At 38.8% G+C, this 12024-nt stretch overlaps 1 long non-coding RNA gene across 1 annotated transcript in view; it reads right to left on the reverse strand.

Moving 5' to 3' along the window:
• Positions 1–412: 412 nt before the first annotated feature.
• The window catches only part of LOC309846997, a 52265-nt gene continuing 40653 nt past the window's right edge, over positions 413–12024 (reverse strand). The window contains exon 3 of the long non-coding RNA XR_014302246.1: positions 413–569. This is a non-coding gene — a long non-coding RNA (uncharacterized lncRNA). The remainder of the gene's footprint in view (positions 570–12024) is intronic.

Consider the following 12024-nt stretch of genomic DNA (forward strand, 5'->3'; position numbering starts at 1 on the left):
GTGCAGATTTTTCCCATTTAGCAGGTTGAATATGTCATATCACATTCTTCTAGCTTGCTGAGTTTCTCTTGGGAAATCTACAACTAGCTTTCTGGGTCTTCCTTGTAAGATTTTATTTATTTTTTGATAGAGAGAGAGAGAGTGAGAAGAGTATTTCTTCTTCTTTCTACTTGCTCCACAAGTAGGGGGGCAGCAGGCAGAGGGAGAGAGAGAAGCAGGCTCCTCACCAAGGAGGGGAGCCTGATGTGGGGTTTGATCTCAGGACCCCAGGATCATGACCTGAGCCAAAGGCAGACACTTAACCAACTGAGCCACCCAGGTGTCCCAAGTTAGGAACTTGTTTTGTCTTGTTGCTTTTAAGATTTTTTTCTTTATTGCTATGTTTTATAAATTTAATTACAGTATGTCTTGGTGTTGGCCTGCTTTTATTGATTTGGATGGGAGTTCTCTGTACCTCCTGAATCTGGATATCTATTTTTCTTCCCCAGATAAGGGAAGTTTTCTGCTATTATTTCTTGAAATAAATTTTCTGCCCCATTTTCTCCTTTTTCTTCTTCTGGATGAGTCTCCTATAATACATAAAGTGGTTTTAAGATTATTAAACCGTACCCTTGAAAGAAACACATCTACTGACTAGCTTATGGCTCTATTATCCAAAATCATAGAATTTTAGTTTGATTGTCATCAAACCGTAGTTCATCTTGCTCCTGAGGAAATCCCTTTAATATTGTCCCATCTTCAGGAATGCTTGGCCTGAATTTTTTTCAGAACTATGTTCAATAGATGCATATTTAGCACCTATGTATGTTTCAGACACCACTGATACAAAAATAATAGCTATGACCTTTCCTTCTGGAAGCTTGTAATCTAGTAAGAGACAGAGAAGTAAATGAATGATTATCATGGTGTAGAATGGGGTAAAGAAAAGAATGCAAATAAAAGTCACACTACATGGGGTAATTGCTATGGTGGGATAGATACTATGGAGCACAGAGTGGCAACTCTCTATCCTGGAGTATCAGAAAAATCTTCCTGGAGAACCTGATGGATGAGCTGGGTGCAGAGAGATTGGACACCTAGATTCAATTCCTCTGGTGTCTCCTTCAAGTCTCCAACTTCAAGGAATCTAACTGTGAGAAGGACTAGAGGATCTACATATATATTCAGTGATATAGATGTATATTATATTATATTTTATTGTTATTATTTTTATATATTAAGTTTTAATTCCAGTATAGTTAACATCCAGTGTTGTCTTACTTTCAGGCATAGAGTGATTCAACAATTTTAGACATTGCTCAGTGTTCACAAAGACAAGTGTACTCTTAATAATATGCTACATTTGTAAAACACTTTACTATGTGTTGTTGCTTGCTATTTCTTTGACTGCTCATAGCAAGCTTGGCAGATCTATGAAACAGATGATGTCTGTGGAGAAAAACTCTAAGAAGGCAAGAGTGGAAGTCATAGTCCAGACCAGAGATAATGCAGTTCAGACATACAGAGTGAGAAATTAAACCAGTGCCATCTGGGTCCCATACTAGCAATGGGATCTTGCTCAAGTTACTTAATCTTTCTGTAGGGAGCCCAAGTTCCCTCTTCTATGAAACAGGGATTAAGAATACCTATTTCATAGAATAAATGTGTATATTTGGAATAATACATAAAGTGGGGTCTTACAGTAAGTGCATGTCCACCACATTCAACACTTATATCTGTCAGGGTCTGTAGGGAACAGATGATGCCCTCAAATTATGATAATTCAAGGAGGGTTTAATTATGGGACTATTTTCAAAGCTATTGGCAGGGTTTAGGAAACCTACAAAGAAAAGTGTATACCCCAGGAGCCCTTATCATCTCTATGCCTGAAAGGACAAGTTGGGGAGCAATTACCAGAGCCAGGAAGGAAAGTTCAAGTAGAGAAGGTGGTCATAAAGGGAGAGCTAGTCTACAGCACGGTGACAATATTCAACAGCACTGTATTGTATACTTGAAAGTTGCCAAGAGAATAGACTTAAATTTTCTTATCACCACCACAACAATAAAAGTAATTATGTGAGGTGAAGGACATATTAACTAACCTTCTTGTAGTCATTATTTTGTAATATATATGTGTGTCAAAACATCATGTTATACATCATAAACGTACATAATATCACATGTCAGTTGTATCTCAATAAAGCTGGGGAAGGAAACAGGTACTGTACTGGCTGGCTGATGGTTGTAACTAGACTGTAAGGACCTCTTCCTCCCTCCTTTAGATCTACTGTGGGTTCCCCACTCTCCAAACTTAACAGAAGTCAAAAGGTGTACAGACTGGTACTCTTGTCCATTCAAGTCTGCCTTTGGGACAGAAAGCATGTTTAGAAAGGTGCAGAGTGGAGCCAGAGGGGCAAGTTGGAAGATATTGGCTCAACCCATGAGGCAAATGGAGAGATTTGCAGAGAAGGGTGGTCAGGTAGGAAGATGCCCCAGGAGGGGTCCACTCAACTTCCTAGCTTATTGTCAGTTTGCCCACCCATTGCCTTTGGCCCATCTGTTAGCTGGAAGCTTTGGCAGACATTTGTTATTTTCTCTTCCATCTTCCATTGTTGGGTTTTTTTTTTTTTTTCCTAGCAGCATTACTTGCATCCATACCTATCCATACCTACTGAAAGCCTGTAGGGTTGCAGTGGGATTCCGTCCTGCAAGGCTGAACATGTGACCCAGGCCTGAGTTAACCAATATGCCCAGTCCTGCTGGCTATGGTGGTTGGTCCCAAACTGAACACATGGCTTGGTTAGAACCTGAGAGAGACAATGACTCTTTTGCCAAGAATGAAGGCAGAGAGAAAGGAGGAGCTGCTGTTCCCATCTTGCCATCAGGAAAGGCACCTTGAGCATGAAAATAAAACAAATTTGCAGAAAACTGGAAAACCTGGAGTATAAAAATGAAACGAATTTGGAGTCTGTTCCAAAGGCTGACTTGAATGGGCAAAGTTCCTGCACTTTCTGTCTTCTGGTTGAGTTTGGCGACTGGGGAAATTTGCAGAAAATTTTTAATTCACAATTTGCAGAAAACCAGTCCAGCTGTGCCTGAAGATAGCATCACCTTTGAACTTTACAGTTAAGAAAGCTGTTAAATTTTATTTTCACTTACATTGTTTTGAGTTGGATTTTCTGTCACTTACACCAAAAAGAGTCCTAGTGTAGAAAGGGACCTCTCACATTAGTTCTTTTTTCTAGATAATAATTTTAATGCAAATATGAATTTAAAAATAAATATTAGGCAGTGTCATCACTATTAAAGGCTATTCCTTGTATCTTACATTTTATACTGTACCCCTTGATAGAACAGTGTTAGTGATATTCTATATAGCATAAAAGCAATTCACATGGTAATCAGCTGTAAATGTAATAATAGGGTAGTTGAGATTTGTGTTTTAAAACACATTCTTGCACAATTACTTCCCCCATTAAATTCATAGAGAAAGCTGAGGCTGGAAATCAAGATTGATATCACATATCTGCTAAGTGGCTGTCTGGGTAGAAAATGAAAATCGTGCAGAAATTTAAAATCCACTATTTGAATGAATTGACAAAATAGTAAAATTCCAATTGATCTAATCCCCAGTGGCTGGTGCTTTTATAATTTTTCTTAACAAAAACTATGATTTGGGAATTATGGGGCTCTCTCTAAATCATTGATCAGCAGCTCTTGTTTAAATGCCTCCATTTCAATATGATTCTTATATTTCAGCTAATTGAATTTTAGAATGCAAGGATCATTTTAAAGAACATGACTTTAAAATTAAGGATTTGAAAAGTCAGCTCTTAACCTTGTTTTTACCTAGGAATTTAGAACCTGGTTCCTCCCAAGGCACAATAAGAAGGCTTTTTTTTGGTAATAGCTTTATTGAGATATAATTCACATGCCATAAAATCCACCCTTATAAAGTGTTCAATTCATTGGCTTTCAGCATATTCACATGGTTGTGCAGCCATTACCACTATCTAATTCAAAAATGTTTTAATTTCTCCATAAAGCAACCCAGTACCCATTAGCAGTCACCCATCCCTTCTCACTGTGTCCCCTGGCGGTCACTCATTTACATTCTATTTTTATGGATTTGCCTATCTTGATTTTTCCTATAAATGAAATTGTGCACTATGTGGCCTTTTGTGACTGGCTTCTTTCACTTAGCATGATGTTTTCAAGATTCACCCATGTTGTAGAACAGGGAGTGTTTGGCTTGAGCTTTGGGGAAAAATAAGGATGTTGATGTTGGCCAGATGCTTGTCTCCCTACATACTTTACCTGTCCATTCGCCACATCACGGCCAGAGTGATTTCTTCCACCTACATCAGTTGATGACCCTTCCATCTGCCCTCAACACAGCTCAAAAGGCCCCGCCTAGTTGCCTTGCCCTAGCTCCTCCCAACCCTCCTCCCCCAGCTCCAGTAGGCTCTACTCTTCTCTTCACTCAGTCCCTGACATGCTTCCTCCATAAGGGCATCTACTTATGCTGTCCCTTCCACCTTCAGATGCTTTGCTTCTGTCTCTTTTAGTTAATTTCTTAGATTTCTTTTTCATGTCTCAACTCCAGTGTCACTTCAAGTTTAGATCATGTTCCTTAATCACTTTACTTCATAGCATTTATTTATACAGTTTCTAAATTATACCCCCACCAGTGTGACTATTTCATTAATCTTTTATCTTTACTTACTAGACCATAAACTTTCAGAGAAAAGAGATCATGTTTGTGTGGCTCATTTTTAATAGTTGATAATTCCTGGCCCATAGGAGCTACTTCTTTTCACTCACAGAACTTCTAAAGTGTTTTAGTGTAGTTTTCATGTTTGGTGTGTTTGTGAATAGTAGACAACTTTGCACATTGCAGACTCTCTGTCAGGCAGTGTATTGGACTGACCTTCGCCTGACCGGGCTGTGTAACATAGTCCGCTTTTCTTTATTTAATATTGACCACACTGGTCTGTAACAGTGAATTAGAATCAGATGGAGAGCAAATAAAATGGGGAGTTAATATAAAAAAGTTCCCTCCTAGATTGTTTTGGATTAAAACAATTCTCTTTTGAGGTGCCTGGCTGGCTCAGTTGGGGTAGCATGTGACTCTTGATCTCATGGCCAGGAGTTCAAGCCCCATGTTGGGTGCAGAGCTTACTTAAAGGAAAAAACAATACAGTAAAACAGTCCTCTCTCTTTCCTCTCCTCCTTCTCTTCCTCCTTCCTTCTCTAATAGCTAGAGAAGACCATCTTTCAAATTAAAATTATATTTTATATTATACTTAAAAAAACAAACCTACATTTTTATAGAATAATAAATGACATGATCTCATCTTTTTACAAGATAATTATATCAGAAAAACTCTTAAAAGTTTTACATACAACTGATTTAAATGCTTTTATGTATGTAAGTATGTATTTATATAGAGATTCATCCATTTATTTTAGAGAGAGAAAGTGTGAGTCGGGGGAGCAGCAGAGGGAGAGGGAGAGAAGCAGACTCCTACTAGGTGCGGAGGCCGATGCAGGGCTTGGTCCCATCATTCTGAGATCACAACCCAATCTGAAATTGAGAGTCAGGCACTCAACCAACCGAGCCACTCAAGTGCCCCTTAAATGTCTTTAAAAACATATGATAAGCTATGGCAGATTCTCTTTTACAAAGCCTAATTGATATCCTGAGGGACAAAATGAAATGTTCTGGAAATTCCTGTCTTTACATGTGTTATGAAATTCAAAATATATATTGAACATCAATCTGTGCTTTTTGAATTATGTCTTCCCTTCCCCTCCCAGGATATTTGACAATGTTTGTAGACATTTTCGTTGTCACAGTTAGAGACAAAGAGCTACTGTTGTCTATGGGTAGAGGCCATACATCCTATAATACTCAGGACAGCTCCTGTAAAAAGGAATTATCTGGCCCAAGTATTAATAGGGCTAAAGTTGAGAAACCCCGATCTATATAAAATAAGTGTTTTGTGATGTTATTAAAATAAAACTAAATAGTCACTTAGTCATTTTATTCTCTTGTTTATTAACAGTTTATGGAAATTCTTGAATAATAAAATATATCTAAGTATATCTTCCTTTGTTCACTCAACCAACATTTCTTTAGCACCTGTTTTGTGCCAGGGATGGTTTAAAATATATGACATTCATTGTTCAAGTGCTTATCAACAGAAAGACAGATAGAATTTGGTGTTTAATATGTATGGGAGAGTTTAAGAGACCAGTGTGCTCAACGTTCTCGGGCCACACATATGAAAAACCCTTTGCTTTGCCAGAGATAGAGAGGCTTCATGGAGAACATGGCCACTTGGAACATATCCTGAAGGTTGATAGAAGTTAGACAGGGGCAGGACATTCCTCAGAGAGGAGAGCAGAGCAGAGGAAAGGAAGTGTGAACAGCATCTGCAATTCACTGACGTTAGTAGTTTAGTGTTGAAGGCCAGGAGAGGCAAGAGATAAGGCTGAAGGGATGGGTTAGAGTAGGTAATGAGGATGGGATGTATAGATTGAAGAACTGGAGGGGAGGAAGGCAAGGCAGAATTGTATGCGGCAGAGCAACTTATCTAATTTGCATTTTATATAAATAACTCTAGCTATCCTGGAAGTGATGGATTTCAGGGGTCAAGACTGGATGCCAGGGGACTAATTAGTGAGTGATTACAATGGTGCAGGTAAGAGATAATGAGTGCTTGGACCCAAGCACAGCCCAAGAAGGCTGAAAGGAGGGCTTGGATTGAGAGATATTAATGAGACAGAATCAGCCAGGTTGGTGAGAAGGAGTCCTCAAGGGAGGAATCCCAGTTTTCCTGCTTGGATGTCTCTGGACAGGATGGGGATAGAGAATGAAGAAGCAGGACAGAAAGTTACAGTGTACTAATTAATATGTAATATGTAAATATATATCTATGTATGTGTCTAACCTTATCTTAGCTTGATTACATAGCAAAGGTATTCCCAAATAAGGTCACATTCTCAGATTCAGGGGGTTAGGACTTTGAAATATCTTTCTGATGGATACAATTCAACCCATAACTATATGCTTTTAATTTTTTTCCAGAACTTGTTTTAGAGAGAACAAAAATAAGAGAGAATGTGGGTACATGGGTAAGTTGACTGTCTAAAACTTATATAGGGTAAATAACCAACAAACTTTTCAGTCTTGATATCCTGGGTCTACTTTGCTATTCTCAAAACTTTCACTTTCTGAGATGCTACTCTTGACCAATTCTCCTGCCCACATCTTTGTTTCTTCTTCTCCTTTCTCCCCAACAGCCAAACACTGGTATTCCCAATGGGCAGCAGCTTAAAAAAAAAAAGAAGTAGTTCTTTTGGACAGAGAGAGAGGAAGAGAATCCTCAAGCAGACTCCCTCTTGAGCACAGAGCCTAACACAGGGCTCGATCCCAGGACTCTGGGATCATGACCTGAGCCAAAACCAAGGGTAGATTACCCAACTGACTGAGCCACCCAGGCACTCCTGATACTATTTTTAAATATTAACAGGGTTATAAACAGGCTTGGGGATGGTGGGTCCTAATTCAGGGACTGGTGTCTTCGTAAAATAAGGAAAATCTGGACACAAACACAGGGAGAAGGGAATGCTGTATGAAGACAGAGACACACAGGGAGATACCATGTGAAAACAGAGGCAGAAATAGGAGCAATAAATCTATAGGCCAAAGAATGGGAATGGCAAGGATTTCTAGCAAGAACAGGAAGCTAGGAAGAGGGCAAGGAAAAGTACCTCCCTCGGAGCCTCCAAAAAGGAACCAGCCCTACTGATACCTTCATCTTGGACTTTTAGCCTCCAGAACAATGAGAGAATAAATTTCTGTGGTTTAACCTATCTAGTTTGTAGTACTTTATTACAGCAGCCCTTGGAAACTAATACACATTTCCATGATTAGGATATTTAAAAATAAGAAAAGGAAAGAGAGTAAATTATTAGTGAAAATAGCCCCCCACCCTTTACCAAGTATTTGGGAAATCTATCTATATCAACACATACAGAACTACTTCATTTTTTTTTAAGCTGCTGCCCATTGGGAATACCAGTGTTTGGCTGTTGGGGAGAAAGGAGAAGAAGAAATAGAGATGTGGGCAGGAGGAGAATTGGTCAAGAGTAGCATCTCAGAAAGTGAAAGTTTTGAGAAGACCTAAGTAGTCAACTGGGTCCAATAGCGAAGTAGACCCAGGATATCAAGACTGAAAAGTATGTTGGTTATTTACCCTATAGAAGTTTTAGACAGTCAAATTAACCACACTAGAGTGGCACTAGAGTAACAGAAGCTAATATTCAGTAAAAGATCCCATTCTCCAGGTGTTCATTCTCTAAGACAGGACAAAATAATGGACAGGACAAGTATTCATGCAGAATAATATGTAAGTGTGCGTGAGGTACAAGGTAGAATTGAGATAGGTAATAATTGATTGCAAAAGGTATAAAAAGGCAATATTAAGCTTTAGAATGGCTTTAGAAGTCAGTATAGGTATGTATTCACCTTGAATGTCAGGATATAAGACTTTTAGACTGGAGCATTCTGCCTTTCATAACAGTCTGCTGTCAGAGTCAAGGCCCATTGTTTTACAGCTACATACATATGCCTTCCTAGCATCAAGTGCTTGTTATCTTCTGGGCACTGTGTTCAAAGGATTTAATTTCCTCAATCATCCTCTGAGGTGGAGCCTTTCAGTGTCTTCATTTTACAAATCAGGAAACTAAGGCCCACATATTTTGTTTTTTCTAAGGTCACTCAGAAAGGAAAGGTGCTAGAATATGAATCCTGGCTCATGTGACTCCAGAACCTAGGCTCTAACTACCAGTGTAAGAGGGAGAGGAGATGGTATTCCCTTATCATTTATTAAGTGTAAACTGCAGATAGCTAGGACCAAGTCCAGCCGTGCTGTGCCCCTTAAACAGTATTACCCAATCAGGCTGAATTGATGGGGATAACAAGGAGCAAGAAAACCTTTTGGCCAGATTTGTTCATCTGTAGGCCCAGCGAGAGTCAGTAGAGGCTTCCTGAGATATTAAATTAAAGTGTATGTCTTATTATATACTACTCTGTAACATTCTTATTACCTCCAAACATGGAAGGCATCTGCAGAGCAACTGAGTTTGGTTCTAAGATCCAGTGTGGAGGACAGACTCGTGAACTTTGTGAGTGAGGTTGTAGAGATCAGAACCTGGTGGATGCTGGAGCAGGGCCCCTCCCCCCATGCAGTGGGGCCCTTCACTGTATAAGCCAAGAGAACAGGCTTTATAGATACCTGTTTTTCTTTTAAAAATGTGCAATATACATGTTATGTATCTTTGTATGCATATAAACAGAGGTATAATATATATCCACATGTACATACATGTGTGTGTGCATGTGGATAGTTTCAAGCATATACAAAAGGAAGGAGGACAAAATAGCAAACATTTATGTCACAGATGGTATGTGGAATGTCCAGCAGGCATCAGTCATCTGTCAGAATGATGTTCACCCTAGACAAGTGAGCAGGCCATCCTGATAAACACAGCTGACCCACTGTTCTTCCCCCTCTTTTCCTAAAGAAGTGCTTCAGCTCACTGTAATAGAAGAGTACATTTTGAGATGGAGCTAGTGTTTTTACAAGCAACATTTTTTTTTAAAGATTTTATTTATTTATTTGACAGACAGAGATCACAAGTAGGCAGAGAGAGAGGAAGTGAAGCAGGCTCCCTACCGAGCAGATGTGCAGATGCCCCCGATGTGGGGCTCGATCCCAGGACCCCGGGATCATGACCTGAGCCGAAGGCAGAGGCTTTAACCCACTGAGCCACCCAGGCGCCCCACAAGCAACATTTTTACTTAAGCCTTTTTTTTTTTTTTACTTAATTTTTGAAAGAAATTTTTTAAGATTTCTTTACTCTGCTTGGTATATAATTTACAGTCAATAAATACTATCCATTTGTATTTCTAATAAGGTTTGGAATAAGTAATATATATTAGTTTTAAATTAAATAGAAATAGGGGCTCTGTCCACACAGAGCAATTTCTAGTCATTGCAGTATCTCAACTAAAATGTTCCTATTCCCCTTCTCTTAATTTTTGATCATCTACAGGCTGAAAAGAGGGCTAAATAAGAGAAAGAGTTAAGAAGGGGGTAAGAAATTAAGAACCAGTGAAACACATACATAGTCACTGGGGTCACCTTTTATGGTTATCCCCAGTGCTGGCAAGTCAAAAGCGGTTTGCCTGGAAATCTCCACTTCCACATCGCAGAACAAATGTGTTTATTGCTAATTTTGCTGGTAGAATATTTATAAGGGAAAGCCAACTCCCAGTGAAGAAAGTGTGTTCCTGTCCCTCGTAATACACACTCATTCGTGGATTTTTCCAGCTCTTGTGAGTCAACAGATATGGCCATAATTCGAGGCATACTTCTCTCTGGATCCATGAGTCCTATCATAAAATAGTAGGCAAGAGTGTTAGATAAATCTGGGAGATAATGAAACCTATCTTACCTACCTCACAGGTTTCTTGGGAGGATAAAATGGAATAATGAATGTGAGTGTGTTTTCAAAAAGCAAAAAATGTTGTAAAGTTCAGGGCAGTATTTTTTGATGCCTTGGTTGCTAAGTTGTTTTGTATCCTATTCCTTGTTTATCAGCTGTTCCCCCACATATATGCATGTGAAAAAGGCACCCCTCTTCCTTTTCTTCTATCCTCAAGAAATTAGAAGATTTTTTGGGGGGTGCCTGTGTGGTTCAGCTGGTTAAGTGTCTGCCTTCAGCTCAGGTCATGATCCCAGGGTCTTAGAATTGAGCTCCCTGCTCCGTGGGAAGCTGCTTCTCCCTCTCCCTCTGCCTGATGCTCCCCACTGCTTGGCTTTCTCTCTTTCTCTGTGTCAGATAAATAAATAAATAAATAATCTTAAAATAAACAAACAAAAAAAGAAATTAGATACTACCTTCATGAAGGTAGTATCACTTAGATTTCCACGATATTCTCAATTCCTCATTTATTGATTCTGCACTGTCCATGGTGAGTTTAAGATAAGTACATAGCTCATTCTCTGAGGCCTAGTAATCTTAGAACACATCTAAACAGCACAAATGAAAGGATCTCTCTGGGAGTAACATCTTCAGTCCAATTTGAACATCTATGGATCAATCTGTTGATAAATTAATAGTGATATACCAGCGTGTTATGTCACCCACATGGATAATAACATACCCACACTTAATTTATAGATGTCTTCCTTTTTTTTTCTTTCTGAAATGGAGGCCATAAAGATTTCAGACTCTCCATTCAAATGTGTCCTGTAAGTCTTTCTTCTAAGACATCATTACATTTTTTTTTTTAGCCTAGCCAGTAATTTCTTTAACTCCAATAAATATCTATTTGTAACAGGAGAGATTGGGGAAACAATATAATAATACTACTCAAATGTTTTTCATTTTCTAACCATGTATAGCTTTTGTAAATAAAACCAAAGACATGAAACTAGAAATAAACTGAAATGTAGGCTGTATATATTTGTGTCTGAATGCTACTCGGGTAAGGAATGTGTCCCCAGATGAAAGCAGTGTGAGTCATTTCAAGTCTAACAGCCTCATATTATCATAAAATTGCATTGATGTATTTGTAAAAATCCATGAAGAATTCTGTAAGGAACTTTTGATCTTGGTAGGATCCAAGGGTAGAAATGCAGACAGGAGGGAATATTTGTTTTTTTTAATCCAGTGGATTTTGCAATAGCCACATTTAATTAATTAATTAATTAATTTTAGATTTATTTTTTATTTATTTTCAGCATAACAGTATTCATTATTTTTTCACCACACCCAGTGCTCCATGCACTCCGTGCCCTCTATAATAACCACCACCTGGTACCCCAACCTCCTACCTCCCCGCCACTTCAAACCCCTCAGATTGTTTTTCAGAGTCCATAGTCTCTCATGGTTCACCTCCCCTTCCAATTTCCCCCAACTCCCTTCTCCTCTCTAACTCCCCATGTCCTCCATGCTATTTGTTATGCT

The sequence above is a fragment of the Mustela nivalis genome (genome assembly GCF_964662115.1).
Source record: "Mustela nivalis genome assembly, chromosome: 1".
Lineage (NCBI taxonomy): Eukaryota > Metazoa > Chordata > Mammalia > Carnivora > Mustelidae > Mustela > Mustela nivalis.